Source organism: Sorex araneus, chromosome 1, assembly GCF_027595985.1.
Source record: "Sorex araneus isolate mSorAra2 chromosome 1, mSorAra2.pri, whole genome shotgun sequence".
In the NCBI taxonomy this organism is placed as follows: domain Eukaryota; kingdom Metazoa; phylum Chordata; class Mammalia; order Eulipotyphla; family Soricidae; genus Sorex; species Sorex araneus.
The window spans coordinates 246,717,450-246,734,368 of NC_073302.1; the positions used below are offsets into that span (position 1 = coordinate 246,717,450).

Sequence of the window (16,919 nt, forward strand, 5' to 3'; positions counted from 1 at the left end):
GACTTGGCCCTCCTAATGATGTTGCACTAGGGGCCTTCAGGGTCAGGGAATGAGATCCAGCTTGTTACTGGATTTTGCATATGAATACACCATGTGAAGCTTGCAAGGCTGTCCCATGTGGGCAGGAAACTCTCAGAAGATTGCCAGCTTCTCCCAGAGGGAGAAGTAGGCTAAAGATATCGCTTCTGGGAGCTTGCTTTTAAGTCTCTCTCTCTGGATGTTGGCCAATGGGATTACACACACCTGGGTTCCTCTGGTACCTTCATGCATGAGGCCTGTTCGAACGTGTGGAGAGGGGCCTCCAGCATGGCTGTAGCTGGGTTCCGGTGGTCTTCGGCCGCCAGGAGCTCTGCTCGAGGTGGGGAGGGAAGCTGGAGCCCATCCCCTCTGAGGGGCCCCGGGGAAGACAGCCAGGCGTGCGGGCAAGAGACTCTCTGCCCCTGTGATGTGAGGGTGATCTGACTGCAATATCTGTCACCCCATTGATCGCCAGGGTTGATTCAGCTGATCTGGCTGGCTAGGCGGGTGTTCCCTTCCTCCCTCACCACTCCATGCGCGTCCCTCCCAAAACTGCACGCTCAGTCAAAGAGGCCGGCCTTCCCCGAATAGAGACGGACTGGTCTTCGGTTGAGGGTATACGAGTAGCTGCGCTCCCCTGCTAGAACCTCCAAACAAGCTCTCAAGGTCCTATCCATGTATTCCTCTTAAATGTGACATAGTCACACCTATTTAAGGGGCAGGGACTAGGTTTTGTTCTATTGGGTCTGACTGATGTATGGCATCATTATGTATGGCATAATATGATGGATGACAAAGTGACGCTGCATAACTTTTGGGTGTGGGTCATGAAAGATGACAGAACTGCTGCTTTTTCCTCATGAGATTCTCACTTTTGGAACCCCACATCCACGGTAGGAGGAAGACTGATCCGTCAGGGGATCTCCGTCTCTGGTCCAGATGTATGAATGAAGGAGGCTTTGGGTGATTTTATTATTTTTAAATTTAAAAAATATTTTAGGGGCCGGAGCGATAGCACAGTGGGTAGGGCATTTGCCTTGCACTCGGCTGACCCGGGTTCGATCCCCGGCATCCCATATGGTCCCCCAAGCACCGCCAGGAGTAATTCCTGAGTGCAAGGCCAGGAGTAACCCCTGAGCATCGCTGGGTGTGATCCAAAAAAAAAAAAAAGCAAAAAAAAATATTTTAAACTTTAAAAAATTTTTATTTTATTTTTATAAAGTAGTTCACAATATTTGATTATATTTGATATTTGAACACCAATTCCACTACCATTACACCTTCCCACCACCATATTTTGGATGTTTCCATCCAGAACCTTAACTCTTGCTCCAAAGTAGAACTGAGATTATTTATTTTGTATTGTTTGTTATGAATAAACTGCTGAAAATGCTCCAAAAACTTTCCTTAGAGGACAGTGTGTGAAGATTGTTGTATTTCACCCAGGGGTCATTAAGCCCTTCTATGAGATCACTAATATGTTGTTAAGTGTGGCTTCAGGTAATTTTAGTGCCATTCACTGAATCACCTTGTGTAGAAAGGTGTGAGATAATCTCTTGTGCTCCCGTAGTTCTTGTATGAATGAAACATCTGTTTTCTGACTCTGAGCCTTAAGATGATAGTTGAAAACATTTCAGAGTAATGTTTGTAAGGAGTGTCTAGAATATCTAGGCTTTATACCTGGATTGTGGCTAGATCTAGGTGACATTTCTCATGCCTCACTTATTCATAGATTCTAGAACTATTAACCATAAGCTATCTGAAATGAGGGGTATTGTGTTTATTTCTTCCTCAAAACATTAGCTGTCCGGTGAATAGCCATTAGTATACTTAAGGACGGTATTAGACCCAATTACTCACTTTTTCTCCCCCCACGGAGTTCCTCTAATATTTTGGAGACAAATGACTCACAAGACACTTTGTTTGGGCCATATCTGGTAGTGCCCAGGGAATGTTCTGGGTTCTATACTCAGGAGTGACCCCTGGCGGTGTTTAGGAGATCATCTGTTGTGCCAGGACTAAACCAAGGCTGGTTATATATAAGTCAAACTTCTTAATCCCATTGCCATTTCTCTGGCCCAGGATAGCTTTTTAAACTTCTTTCTCTTCAGCCATTCTCCTTTCAGCTGTCTCTCTCTCTCGAGATGCTGCCCCGCTCCTGTGATCTCCACTCCCACAGTATCTCTTCTCAACAATCCCATCAGAAAATACTCTTCTCTCTCACTCTCCTATAAAAAAGTCCCCAAATAGCTCTGATTAATTCTTATTGTGCAGACTCATCTTTACAACTATGATGAGTTGGTCCCCCTAAAACTACACGAATCAAGGAAAATAAAAATGTTATTAGAAGAAGGAAAAACAAATGCTGGACCTGCAAGAATAGAAGTTGACATACTGTTATTCATTGTTATGACAGAGTAGTCATCCTTCTGAAGTGGTCTCTCTTCAGTCTAGTCTCCATTTTGGTGCTATAAAGATCGTCTGAAACATTTTGGCTTGTTGGCATCTTGGGGATAGAGACTTATCTTGTTTATTATGAAAGTTATGGGGCTGGAGCAATAGCACAGCAGGTAGGGCATTTGCCTTGCACATGTCAGACCCGGGTTCTCTTCCCAGCATCCCATATGGTCCTCCGAGCACCACCAGGAGTAATTCCTGAGCACAGAGCCAGGAGTAAGCCCTGTGCATCGCTGGGTGTGAGCCCCCCAAAAGAAATTTAGAGTAATGATGGCTGCTCTATTTCCCCAAGTGTCAGTGGTCAAAGCTTCATGGGATTTCACTTCTCAATCACGTGGTAGGCCAAAGTGGCTATTTCTGGCTGATGGATAGTTTTCTCCTCTACATGATAATTCATCTCTCAGACTCCTGTTGAGTGACTTTCCAAGGCCCTCTGACTTAGAAATCTCTTCTGTCTGACCAGTGGGTAAGGAAGGAGAGGGTAGGGAAGTCACACTTCTTAACACTTGGGTTCAGAAATGACACATATCCTCTGCTTACCTTCCATTGTTGAGAAATGGTCTCATGGCCCCATCTAAATGCAAGTGGGGCTGAGAAGTGCAGGTCCAATTTGGAAAGTCCACTTTTTCTTTAACTATATGAAGGGTGGACACAAAATTTGTTGGTCAGTTAGCTACCCCTGTATTGAGTATATCTGTATTCAGCAAACCCTCCCCCATGGCTAATTGGTCAGTAAAGTTATTATTCTCTTTGAAAGAGCTCCATAAAAATTATGATTTGATTTATTTTTGCTCTCAGCCATCCACTCCTGAGCTCTGAGGAAATGCCTTCTTCTGAACTACCCAATTATTCTTTGGGCCAGAGACATTTTGGGGCCTTTCCACCTCTTTGTTTAACTTCTCTCTAAGGATTTTTTTTTTCCCTCACAAATAGGGTTGTCCTATAGAGTGATTTGGTCTTTCTCATACATCATCTTCATCACATCTCTCACATCTGGAATTACGCTGCTTTAATTTTTTTTATTAAGTCTATGTGAGATGAACGATAAACAGTTGCAAAGTTGTCCACGACTGGCTTTCAGTCATACAGTGTTTCAACACCGTCCCTTTTCCAGTGTGCAATATGCTGCTTCTTATGTAATGAGAAAACTGTTTCTAAGAATCACGATCGTCTCCTTCGGTTAGGTACTGCATGTAGTCTGCAGTGTTCTGTCACATTGTGTGCTTCTGATGTACTTAATTTTGTACTTTATGAATCATTACCAGGGAATCATTTGCTACTGTGAGCAATAGATAAGCCTCCATCCACAGTGCCTTGCAGGGCCCTGAAAGCTTTATTTCTAGTAACGGTTCTGGCCAGTCCTACATCTATAGTGCAGTGAAGACCCCAGGTGGGCCATCAAGGCTTTCTGTATCGTATTCACTGCTGGTGACCTTCACTGGCCTTCACAAGTCTTTTTCACTCGAAGCCTATTGAGAAGCCAGAGGCCCGGCAGCACAGCAGCTAGAGCGGAATTTGTCCGGCCAACCTTCACACCATACTTTGGGAGTTCACGGGCATAAGCTGCAAAACTATCATTTATCTCTACAGGCAGAAGCAATCTGACAAGTGATGTCTCTGTTGGCTACATGGACTGTCATCCTGTATTTTGGCGTGTTGCGTTTATTTTTATCCTGGATTACCAAATGTTTCCAAGCATAGTAATCGGTTTTACCCTCTCATCATCTTCTAAATGTCACTGGGTACCTCTTGAAGTAGATCTTATTCTTGACAACTTTCACAAACCCCACCCTGCTGAAGAGCTTATCACTGATCTACAATGTGTTATTATTATTTTTTAATGTTTTAAAATTTTTAATTTAATTTTATTTTAAAAAATTGTTCATAGTAATTTATTACATTCAATACTCCAACACCAAACCTGACACCATTCCACCATTCTACCACTATTATTTCAAATTTTCCCACCACCACCCAAACCTGCCCTCAAAGCATGTGCTAAATAAGTTATTCAATGTATTATTATTGTTGTTGTCATTATTATTATTATTATTATTATTATTTTTTCAGGGACTGGAGTGAAGTTGGGTCAAACTCCTGTTCTGCACCCAAGGATCACTTTTGGTGGTGCTTGAGGGATCAATCAGGGATTGAACTGAAGTTATATTATGACCCTTTGGTCTAATTATGGCAAAACCATAAATTTTATGGAGATTTTTCTATGAAGATTAAAAAAAATTTTTCTGTCTATGCATTTGGTAATTTATGATAATTTAGTGCAACGCACATAGCTCCCTTATTTCCCATGCTGCAGGGTGTTGCTTAGACTTACAGCGTCTTGGCATGGTGTGTGCGGGGACTTCTCTACCTACCCATTGCCATCATCTCAAGAGAGATACTCTGGGGATGGAAATAGGAAATTACCAGGCAGGCATTTCAGGGCATTTCAGGGCCTTCCCACCCCCGACCTGACCGTGGCTGTTAGCTCACAGATATTTGGTGGCCTTTAGCTGGACTGATATGTACTCTGATCAGTATGAAACTTTCAAGCATAGAAGTGAGAGTCAGTAGTCTAAACAAATACCCAGAGACTACCAAACACAGTGGGAAACTGAAGGTAGAGTGGCTTAATTGTTTGAGCAGTGTGGTGCAAATTTCTGGAATCAGGAACTAGAAAAAGGGCATTTTTCGTGTGTTCTCCGGCAGTTTCCTATTAGCCGTTAGTCTCACAGCTCCCTGAGGACAGATACTAAGTCTATTGCTGGTACCCAAAGTGCAAAGACTTCATTAAAACTGAACCTTGGGGCCAGAAAGAAAGTATAGTGGGTAATGAGCTTGCCTTGCTTGTGGCTGACCTGGATTTAAGCCCTGGCATCCCTGTGGATCTCCCAAGCACCACCAGGAGTAATTTCTGAGTGCAGAACCTGGAGTAAGTAACCCTTGAGCTTCGTTGGGTGTGACCTAAAAAACAAATGAACACCCCCTGAACTTCTGGACTTGCCTCTCTTGTGCTGTGTTTCCCTTCTAAGTACTCTTCCCCTGAGTGTGCAGCTCTGTGTATTTTGGGAAAGGGCTAGCATGGGGATTTGGGGCTTGTTAGACTTGTGTGGGAGCGATTAACTTGTCACTGATAGCTCATCAAGTGATGAGTGATGTGATCAATTACCTGTCACTGAAAACAAGAGGAATTAACTTTGTAAGAAGAGATACACTCAAAAAACCAAACAGAGAGTGGTGTCAAGTGACGTCGTCTTTCTGCTTAGCACAAGTGAAGTGGGGACCATTTTCATTGTCATTCACCAGGATCCTTCTGGAGGCTGAACACTGAGTCTGGAAGAAGAGGATTAATGGGGAGAGGAGAACAGATTCTCTCTCACAGTGGATTCATTTCTCTTCTGCCAGATCTGACTCACTCCAGGCGGAGGGGTGGGGGTGGGAGACCACTTGTGCCTTGGAGTGAGGATGGGAAAATGTGATGCTAATTTTACTACCAGATTTTATTTCTGTTTCGGGCCATTTTGCTCTTGCCAAGTTTTCTATTTGCTCACAGGGGTGTTAAAATAGAAGCAGTTGATGATACATTTAAGAGTTTAGAACCCTCTCAGAGTACCATGCCATTCTAATTTTTCCCCAGAGGAACATGATACTCCTGGACGCACACACAGTTTGGTGGCATAATACTCAGAGTGACTTCTATTCATGGAGCATTTACAAAGTGCCAGACAATGGGCTCAAAATATCGCATTGGTGTGTCTCATTTTTGTGGACAGTTTTACAGATGAGGAAACTGAGGCAGAGGGAAATTTAGAGATTCTGTAGAAGGTGACAAAGCCTGTAGGTCTAGGACTTGAGTGGGCTTGTGATTTTGCTGGTACCTACATGATAGGGCATGTGGGTTCTGAATGGGTTCCCATAGCAATTTTAGAAGACTGAGAATTCCCATTCGTGTTCTAGGCTGAGTAGGTGTTTGCTTCACTTGAGGAGGGTCTGTCTCTTCCACGTCATGCTGGCCATGGCCACAGAGCTCTTGATTTTGCAGTGGAGAGCTGTGGACAGTTGTGCCTTCTCCCTCCTCTCTTCCCATGCCATCTCACGGCCTCTTGGCCTCACCTGTTCTGGCCCCTGTGCTATGCCTTGGTGCATTGGTTCAGTTGGCTTCAGCGGGGTCTAGTGGCTGCCATAATGCACGCTGGTCTTTCTTACATCCCCACTCAGGGCATCCTGGCTGAGCACCCGGAGCTCTGCTTGGCATCTACCCACTTGCACTTTAGAAGTGGGGGAGAGCCAATGTCTTGTAGGGAGAAACATGGCCAGTGGGAGGTAGGAGCTGGCTGGTAGGCTGTTGAGCATGGACTTTACATGCCACTTACATTTTTTCCCTCTGAGGACAGAGACCGACTCTGTGGCTTTGCTATTGTGCTGAGGTGAAAGACGTGGTTTGTGAATATTATAGGGCATGCTGTGAATGGCTGTCATAGGTAACCATTGTTGGCACATAACGGAGGTAGGAGGCTCCGTGACTGGTATTCTTGAATGTGTTCTTCCTTTCTTCTTGGCCTCTCTCTCCTTCTTCTGCCCTCCTGCTCTCTTTAGCTCTTAGGGGATTAGATTTGCTGACAAAGTTTGGAAGGATAGGATACCTTAGCCTCTGATTCTCTTTCCTCGGGAACACAGACCGCGGCAGGGGTGAAGTCTGAGTAATCCCGTATTTACCCTCAACTGTCACAGGCAGACCCTCACCTGGTGGAAGTAGGCTTGTGGTGTTTCTGCTGTAAGAGCAAGACATGCTGAAACACAGGGAAACTGCAGTTCCGTGCCTGAAGGCTGCAGGCAGCTGTGGCCGAGTTTCTCCACCTGTCTTCCTCTGAGCCTTGCCTTCCATTCACTTTGCACAGATCCACTTCTTCTCCCCAGGGAAAGTTCGCTTTTATTTACTTATTTAACGCATTATATTTTATTTTGAAAGATAGGAAAGTTTGTTAAAGGGGATGGAGTGATAGCACAGCAGGTAGGGTGTTTGCTTGCACGTGGCCGACCCGGGTTCGATTCCCAGCATCCCATATGGTCCCCTGAGCATCACCAGGAGTGATTCCTGAGTGCAAAGCAAGGAGTAACCCCTCAGCATTGCCGGGTGTGGCCCAAAAAGAAAAAAAAAGGAAGAAGAAAAGTTTATTAAAAAGTAGAAGAGAAAGAGAGTTTCCGGGTAGGGGGGAACTTAAAAGAGGACCAAGTTCAAAAAGTTCATTTTTAAGGGGCTGGTGAGATAGTATAGTGGGTAGGGTGCTTGCCCTGCACGCAGCTGACCCAGGTTCAATCCCCAGAACCTTATATCCCCTGAACACATACACTGAGCACCATGGGTATGGTCCCCCCAAAACAAACCATAAAACTCCAAAAGTTCACTTGTAAGTGGCCTCTCTCTGTGACACCCAAGAACCCTGCAGTATTGCTCAGTTCACACCATTTCTCCTTCAGGTATTCGCTGTCACTTTAGGGATGACAGATTTGTGACATTTGTTTTCATGTTTCCATGTGACCCAGCAGTTATACTTTTGGGCATCTACTCCAAGGACTCAAAAACTTTATTCAGAAACACTTTGGCAGTCCCATGTGCATTACATCACTATTTACAATAGGCAAACCCGGGAAACAAGTTAAGTGTTCAAAATCAGACAAAGAAGCTGTGGATAAGAGGAATACTACCAGACTGCAAGAAAAGGCAAATAAAACCCCATGCAACTTGCTGCTACAAGGATGGATCCAGAGAGTATCATGCTGAGTGAGGTCACCAGAAGCAGAAGGACAGACACAATGATCTCTCTCATATGTGCAATATAAAGACACAGAGCAAGGCAACAACAAATGACTAAAAGCAACAGAATCTAGATCTGTTCTGTAGAACAGAGCTTCCCATGGTCGTTAGAGGCTGAGGGGATGGTGGTGGGGGACACGATGGTGGGGTGTGGTGTTGTTGTATGTTGTATCTATAATTGACAGTATTGTAAAATTGCAAAGCACAACGACTAAACATATATGAATATATAAAAGAAAAATAAAGGTTTTTTTCTTTTTGAGTCACACCCAGCGATGCTCAGAGGTTACTCCTGGCTCTGCACTCAGAAATTACTCCTGGCGGTGCTGGGGGAACCACATGGGATGCTGGGGATTGAACCCGTGCTGGCCGCGTGCAAGGCAAACGTCTTACCTGCTTTACTATCACTCCGGCCCCCCAAATTTTTTAACAATGGAAAAATTAAAATAATGAATTTATCTTTCTTTTTAAAAATTAAAAGAATTTTTAAAAAATGAATTTATCTATCAAGTTTTATTTACCTATTTATAGTTTCTTTGCAGGATCTGGTAGAGTTTAATAAGCCAGCGTCCCTGCTAAAGAATAAATGTACTGCAAATATACGTAAATAAACGACTACATTTAGAAAACCAGAACAAAAATAACAAGGAAAACGATTTCTAGGGGCTGAACGCCACCCTCACCAGACCAGTTATGCGATTGCACATTTTTGCCACATGGTGTCGCTGTTGGAGATGACTTTTGTATGGTTTATTCCCCTGCTCACAGGGTTCCCTGGGAGGGTCCGAATCCTAAAGCACAGGCTTTAGATTTAGAAGCTGTTTGAAACCACTTGTTGCTCACTGCTGCGCTCAACCAAAGTGTGCTACATATTCATCCGCCCGTGTTCAACAGTGCACACTTCTGTGCTAACCCTGGTCCCCAAGCGTAGTGGCTGTGCCAGGGCACGAGGGGCCTAGAGGTTTAGCCCTGGGGATCCCCTGTGCCAACACCTGCTGGATCCCGCCACCTCTCCGCCCTTCCTGTTGCCATTGTCCTCACCTGTACTTCCCAGGCTTCGCTTCTGAGTGTCAGTTAGAAGCATGTAGTCACACTCTCCATTCATGAGCAGTTATTTTTTGGTGGGGATGGGAGATGCCTAGAGATGCTTAGGGAGCCATTCCTGGCGGTGTCTGGGGGTCACGTGGTGCTGAGGATGGAACCCAGGCTCCCGCCTGCTAGCCCTGTGAGTCATCTCCCAACGCCTTGTGTGCTGTTCTGAAAATGAAAGCTTTCCTGTGTGCTCCTTGGGAACTTTCAGTCACACCAAGGGACAGTTACTATTTAGGGTCTGGTGTCTGCGTGACCATTGAGGGATCCCCTGGCCCCTTGACGCTGCACATGCTTCGGGACTCTAAACATAGCTATGTACATGTAACCTGATATTAACGTTTTCAACTGGAGGCCATATTGCCCTCTGTGGGCACCCAGGATATTCCATGGGGGCCACAAGTACTAGAGGGCCAGACAGTAAGAAGGGGCAGAGAGGCAGTGGCGCAGGAACGAGGCAAGGTCAGAAAGGGGACGCAGCCAGAGAAACACCCATCTATATAGCTAAGACATCATGGTGATTTGACTCCTGGGGGAATGATGATTCATTTTAAGGTGACCTCAGGCTCTCCTCAAGGACTAGAACCTTTGATATAATTTACAAATGTAGCTTCTCTGTAGTTATCTAGTTCACCTCTACCTCCAAGGTACTATGTTGCATTAAGAAAAATCATAAGCAAGGATGGAGACAGAGCTTCCAGGGCCGGGTGGACCTGTGTCTCTTGGAGCTATGAACCTGGACAGTTAGGTTTGGTTCCTGGAGCTGTGTGGTCCCCCGAACACAGACCTGGGAGTAGCCCCTGAGTACCACTGGGTGTGGCCCCCAAACAAACAATGAAGACAGTCAGTGGAGATATAATAGAGAGGTCCAGGATCTTGCCTTGTATCTGGCTGACCTCCATTCAATCTCCACCACCCCATGTGGTTCCCTGAACTTCACCAGGAGTGACCCTGAGCACTGCTGGGTGTGGCCCAGACACCAAAAAAAAAAAAAACCCAACCCAGAAATAATAGCCATAACATCCAACTGAAATGACACCAGGTCGGGAAAAACAGTCCATGTTATCTATCCCAAGCAGTTCAAGAATCATTTTGGCTAACCAAGTGTTAGTTGACAATAGTATTTTCCTTCCTTCGTGACCGTGGATATCCCATTACTTTCTGGTTGTGAGATCACTGAGGCTCTGGATGGTTGAAATGTGTACAGAAGAGCAGAAACATTCCCAAGTGGCAGAAAAAGACCGAAGCCTCTCTCTTCCCACCTCTTCTCTCTCTGTCTCTCTCTCCCCCACCCTCCAATTTGTTTTAGCAGCCTTTCTAAATGTCAGAGGCATTTCTTCACAAACACTAGCAACATGACAAGGATGGGCTGATTTTGAAGTGGGTGACATTTTTGTGGTAATGTCTTAGCACCTAACATTTGTGACGTTCTTAGGTGTTACCTTCCAGACCCACAAAACTGAATGTATCTGAGGAGACCTCAAACACGATTCCTGTGAGTAGATCTGAGCTAACCCACACTTGTTCTTGAGGCTCTAACCATCCGCTGTCTGTGGAGACACTATGTCTTCTTATTTTCAGACTGGCAGAACTTTGAGCTGAACTCCTGTTAGGAAGGGAGTTCAGCTGTCTCAAAGGCCCAACACCCCTAGTGAAGTGGGAATTAATGAGGACTGGTCTTGAAATGATTATGGGGATGTAGGGAATATTGAGGTTGCCTTCTCTAGTGAATTCCCTCTGCCCAGCTGGGCTCCACATGTGAAAAAGAAAAAGCTTAATCAAATTCTGGGGCCAAGGAGCTGACCTCCCGAAATTGTTTTGGATAGACCCGTTCAAAGACTAGGGGATGTCAGAAGTCACCACAAGATTAAAAAAAAAAAAAGAAAAAAAAAAGAAAAAAAGATAGAAGTTAATCGGAAAGGGCTGGAAGGCCATGTTGTAAACAGATTGAGGTGAGAGATGAAGCCAAGATTGTGGGAGGTGACATCTCCCGAACTCGCCTCTGTCTCACACCCCACGAGGTGTTCATTTGAACCCCAGGACTGGTGGTTAGGGGCCCCTTAAACTGATGCAACCTGCCCAGGTTCTGTTACTTTGGGTACCAGTCCATTCTTGGGTTAGCTACCCCCTCAATTCCACCCCCCCTCAACACACACACCAGCTCCCCATGTACTCTTGAACTCCTGAAAATCAGGAAGTTTTAGGGGTTTTGGTAGCACACCTTTTTTTGTTTGCTTTTGCTTCTAGGTCACATCTAGAGGTATTCAGGTGCTCTTGGCAGTGCTTGGGGATAATATGGGATACTGGGGACCAGACCTAGGTCAGCCATGTGCAAGGCAAGCACCCTGCCCACTGTACTATGTGTCTCTGGCCGCAGTACACACTTATTCTTGAGGCTCTATTTTGACTTATACAAAGTCTGGTCTCAGTGCTTCTGTCTTCCTATGATGGTTTCATCAGCAACTCCTTCAGCCCCGATCACCTGCAGAAGCAGGCAGCGGCCACAAGCCCAAGAAAGTGCCCTTTGCCACTCCTTTCAACCTTTCCTCAAACACTTGCTTGGGTCAACATCTGGTTTGAAGAACGTATATAGTCCCCAGACTAAGTTGTGTCTTGGCCAAGACACAACTCAGCTTGAGAGTAGTGCTTGGAACAAAGTGAAACAGCAGGAGCCATTCCTGGCAGTGTTTGGGGTGACAGCCATTGGCCATCCCCCAAGAACATAATGTCAGCCAATAGGTACATGTAATTCTGGAACATTCTCCAGTAAGACTCTGGTCCATATTATCAAACAGCTGCCCCCCCTTCTCCCCTTTCTGTATACCTGGAGACTGTCCCATGCCTCCTTTCCTCCCTTGAAAACCTCTTCTACGGAACTTGCCTTCAGGCTTTTTCTTCTGTCCCTTTGCTGGGCAATTTTCCCAGACCCACAAGGCCAGCGAGGCTGAGACATCGTGTGCTCTTGGAGCCAGAGCTGTGGGAGATGGTGCAGACATGCGCAGAAGCAGACACCTGCGAGTTTGCCTCTGCTTCCCAGAGGGAAAGACTCTGGTCCTTGCCCTGAAGAAGGTCCCTGGAACTGGGCACAGTGCCAACACGTGAGACCAACTGCAGTTCCAAGCGTGAGGGGAGATGCTCCGGGATCCTGAGGGTGAGTAGAGGTGGGCCGGCTTGCGGGGTGAATGTGGGTTGGGGCCCAACCTCTGCGAATTTTGGACTCATGACTTTATTTCTCAATGCCTCTGTGTCCTGGCCAGTAACACGGGAGGATAGCTCATGGCTCTTGACAGGCTTTCATGCTCAAACCAAGGCAAGTGCTGGAAATGGGGTTTGCCACGGCACTCAGCACACTCAGGGGGGCGAAGAAGCACATTCCTGGGGCGTCACTACAGGGCAACTTGGTTTTGCTCCCACTTGCCCAGTACATCTTCATTAAACATCTCAAACGGGAGCCACTTTCCTGGAAGGAATGCAGAGCCGCTGAGTCATTTTCACCTGCAGGGAATGAGAGCTGACTCCCCCTCCTTCCCCTCCCTATCTTACTCAGAACTTCTGTCTCTACCTCTATCCAGGGGGGCTGACTGTGGCTGAGAAGTCTGCTTGGGGGCTGCAGATGGCAGATGTGACTCAGTGGTGAAATATGTATCTCATTGTATGTACCCTGGTTCAGTCCCTAACTCCCCCCCCCCCCCACACACACAGTGAGCATATCCTATCCAAGATGTTTAGGGAAGATGGAATTCAGCAGTAGAGCACGTGGGTTCCATCCCCATCCCTGGGAAAAAAGAAACCAAAAAGACCCTAAACAAAAAACAAACAAACAAAAAAACACAAGCCAAGAAAGAACCTTGATCCATGCTTCCAGATGGATGGGGTGAGGCTGTTGCTTTCTTGACACCGTACCCCCCACCGCCCCGGAAGTCCTGTTTGTTCTCAGGGGTGGACATGGAGAAGCTCTGCCCTACACTGGCACTGGGCTGGCAGAGGCGTGCGGATGGTTCCCTCGCCCGTGCTCTCAGATGCTCCAGAAATCCCCTCCATCCCCCATCTGTCATTACTTGAGAATTTTTCTTGCACTCGCCTCCATTTATAGGCAGAAGCAGCTCTGGTTGTCCTTCCCAGTCCCTGGGATCCAGCTGTCTGTCCACCTCCAGCTCAACCCTCTGCCGGTTCTTCTAGCCCAACTGAGCAGGTCCTGGGAAGCTGATGCACACCAGCTGAACGTCCGTGGGGGTGTGGGCACCATCTCCTGCCAGCCTCATGCCCCTGCTTTCCATGTGTCAGTTAGAGTCAGATACTAATCGCTCTGGTCCTGTCTCCAAAAGGGGGATTCCAGAGAGCCCTCCCAAACCGCTCTCTTGGAGGTGTGGGGAAGGGGGGAAGCCATCTTCTGTCCTTCCTTTTTCGGGGGAGTGGGACTCAGCAACAAGTGGATACTGCAAGAATCCTCTGCACGAACCCCCTTCTTCCCACAGAGACCCCATAGCTCCGTGGGGAGGGTGGTGGTAGACTTTGTATCCTGGAAATTTCTAGAGCTCCATTCCTCAGTTTGATGCCTTTTGTCTGGGGTTTTGGTGTTTCCACTTTGGAGGTTACGGGGCATCCTTTTCTAGCAGGGTCTTTGCAGAGACGAATGAGCTGCAGGGGGTTGGGGTGTGCACGCTTTAGGGGCTGCAGGTGGGAGGGTGAAGGTGTACTGGGGAGTGCTGTATTGTCTCTTGTTGGTGCAGTCCCAGAGGCCCCCAGGGCATGGCCAGTTGGGGGGCTGGCAGGGGAACTCAGCACTTGGGGAGACCAAACATCCTAGGACTCTCTATTTTTTTTTTAATTGAATCACCGTGAGATACAGTTACAAAGCTTTCATGATTGAGTTTCAGTCAAACAAGGAAGAAACACCCATCCCTCCACCAGTGCACATTCTCCACCACCAATGTCCCCAGTATTCCTCCCGCCACCTCCACCCCATCCCACCCGCTGTCTCTATGGCAGACAATTTCCTCCTTTCTCTCTATTTTTGAGCATTATGGTTTGCAATACAGATACTGTAGGGCCATCATGTTTGGTTGTTTGTCTACTTTCAGCACACATCTCCCACTCCGAGTGATCCCTCCAACCATCATTGACTTAGTGGTCCCTTCTCCATCCCAGCTCATGAGGCAGGCTTCCAACCGTGGACCAATCCTCCTGGCCCTTGTTTCTGCTGTCCTTGCATACTTGGGCTCTTGCACTGAGCCACCACTGGAGACCCTGAGCCTTCTGAGCTGCGAGACCCCTCTTCCCCGCCACCCCTCCGAATACTGCTACTCACTCTTGTCTGCTCAGGACCCACCCCAGTGGGGACTCAGGTGTGTCAGTCTTAGCTTTGCGAACAGCTCAAATGCGACCCTTGTTATTTGTTTTTTTATAGACCAGGACACTGGTCGGCCAAGGTCACAGCTAGGTCACACGAGAGGAGTCACTGGGCTTCTGTGGTTGCTCTTTTTATGACACCATAACACCTGGAATGGGGGTGTGGTGGGTGGAGGGTGGAGCGAGGAGGCTGCTGGAGGGCGGAGTGCGGGGTGCAGGGAGCACAGCCTTGGGAGCCACCTGAGCCCCGCCCACCTGCTGTGCTCACAGCTGCACAGAGTGTGGTCTTGGCACTCCACACCCACCCGCATGATGGGTGGAACTGGGTAAACACTGCCTGGAACTGCTTCAGCCCGACACCCCTGCAAGCCCAGCAGTTCTGTCCCGGGTGCCCGCCTTCCCACCTGTGGCCAAATCTCTCTGCTCCGGCCTGATCTGAGCCTGCATAGGAGCCAGATTCCCACTTAGGAAACCAGAGCGGTGCTCCCTGTGGCTGGCCCCAGGAGACTGGTGGGTTCTGCCCCATGGCACCCTGATCCATCCTGCACCCTCTGACCTGGCCACCCTTGCAGCTGAGCCAACCCTTCGGTTAGCGGGGCTCTAGGAGTACCCTAAGAATTCCCTTCCCCTTGGTTTTTAACTTATCAGAAGATAGGATCATGGGCCCAGAAGTAGGAAATAATGGTAATTGAAACATTGGTTTCTCTACCAAGAAGATAACTCATCATTAAATGACTCTTTCTTCTTAAGATAGTAAGGGCAATATATATTGATTGGATAAAACTCAGAAAACACAAAAAGGTAGATGTGAGCAAATCAGAAGGCTACTCATGAGCCTTCCATGGTGTGATTTTTGTTTATTTCCTCGTATATGAATTTAAAGCATATCTGTATACATACTGGTTTAGGACTAGAATTCTATAGTGGGTACTATGTTTAATATTTTTTTGGGGGGGTTATTTACTTTTCTCCAAGTTTTACATGGGTACTGTTATTCACAATTGTGTTAATAATAGAGTTTCAGGCATACAGTGTTTCAACTCCACATTCATCACCAGAGTGCTAATGTCTCTCCACCAATGTCTCAACCCACCTCAAGTCCTTGGCAAACACAATTCTGTAGGCTGATTCTAGGGAGGTTCCCACTGGCTATTTGTTACTCCCTTAATGTTTCTTTATGTCGTATCTTTGAGAGTGATCATTCTACATGTCTCTCTTCCTCTAATCGACTTCACTCAGCATGATACCCTCTAGTTTTATCCATGTAGAAGTGAATTGCATAATTTAATCTTTTCTTTCATGTTTATTGCTATGTAATAAAATATGTCTTTGCTTCTCCCCCCCTCCAATATTTAAAACAATCCAATGGGATCCTTATTCTTTGTATTTTTATAGACAAGGACACAAGAAAGCAAAGTGGTTGTGGGGAATAATTATGCCACATCCAGATGTACTCAGGGCTTATTCCTGGCTATATATGCTCGTGGACCACTACAGGTAGTGTTGGGGGACTATATGTGGTGCCACAAGTTAAATCAGGGTCAGACACCTATAAGGCAAGTGTCTTGTCCCCTGTACTAGCTCTCTTGACTGGTTTTATCTTTTCTTATAGCTGAGTAATACCCCATTGTGTGTATCTATCTATCTATCTATCTATCTATCTATCTATCTATCTATCTATCTATCTACCTATCTATCTATCTATCTACCTATTATCTATCTATCTATCTATCTATCTATCTATCTATCTATCTACCTACCTATATCATACTTTCTTTATTCATTCATCTGTTCTTGGCTCCTGAGTTATTTCTGGCTACTTTGAATAGCACTGTGGTGAACCTAGAAGTGCAAATGTCTTTTCAAAATACCATTTTTAGAATCTTGGGATAGATGCTAAACAGTGGAATTGCTGAGTTTTATAGAAGCTCCATTTTTAATTTTTGGAAAACTTCTCATACTTTTTTCCAATTACTGGATGAGACAATGTTCCCACCAGCAATTCATGAGGTTCCTTTCTCCCACATTCCGCCAGCACTGGTTGATTTTACTCCTTTAATATTTTATTTTATTTTAGGCCCAATAGTTTACAAAATTGTTAATGGTAGGGCTTCATGCATAGCCTTCCATCTCCACGCCCTCTGTCAGAGTGTCCACCTCCCTGCACCATTGTCCCAGTGTCTACCCCCCACCT

At 46.3% G+C, this 16,919-nt stretch overlaps 1 pseudogene; it reads right to left on the bottom strand.

Moving 5' to 3' along the window:
- Nucleotides 1-3,723: 3,723 nt before the first annotated feature.
- Nucleotides 3,724-9,392, bottom strand: LOC101551904 (60S ribosomal protein L5-like; annotated as a pseudogene).
- Between the last annotated feature and the right edge of the window lie 7,527 nt (nt 9,393-16,919).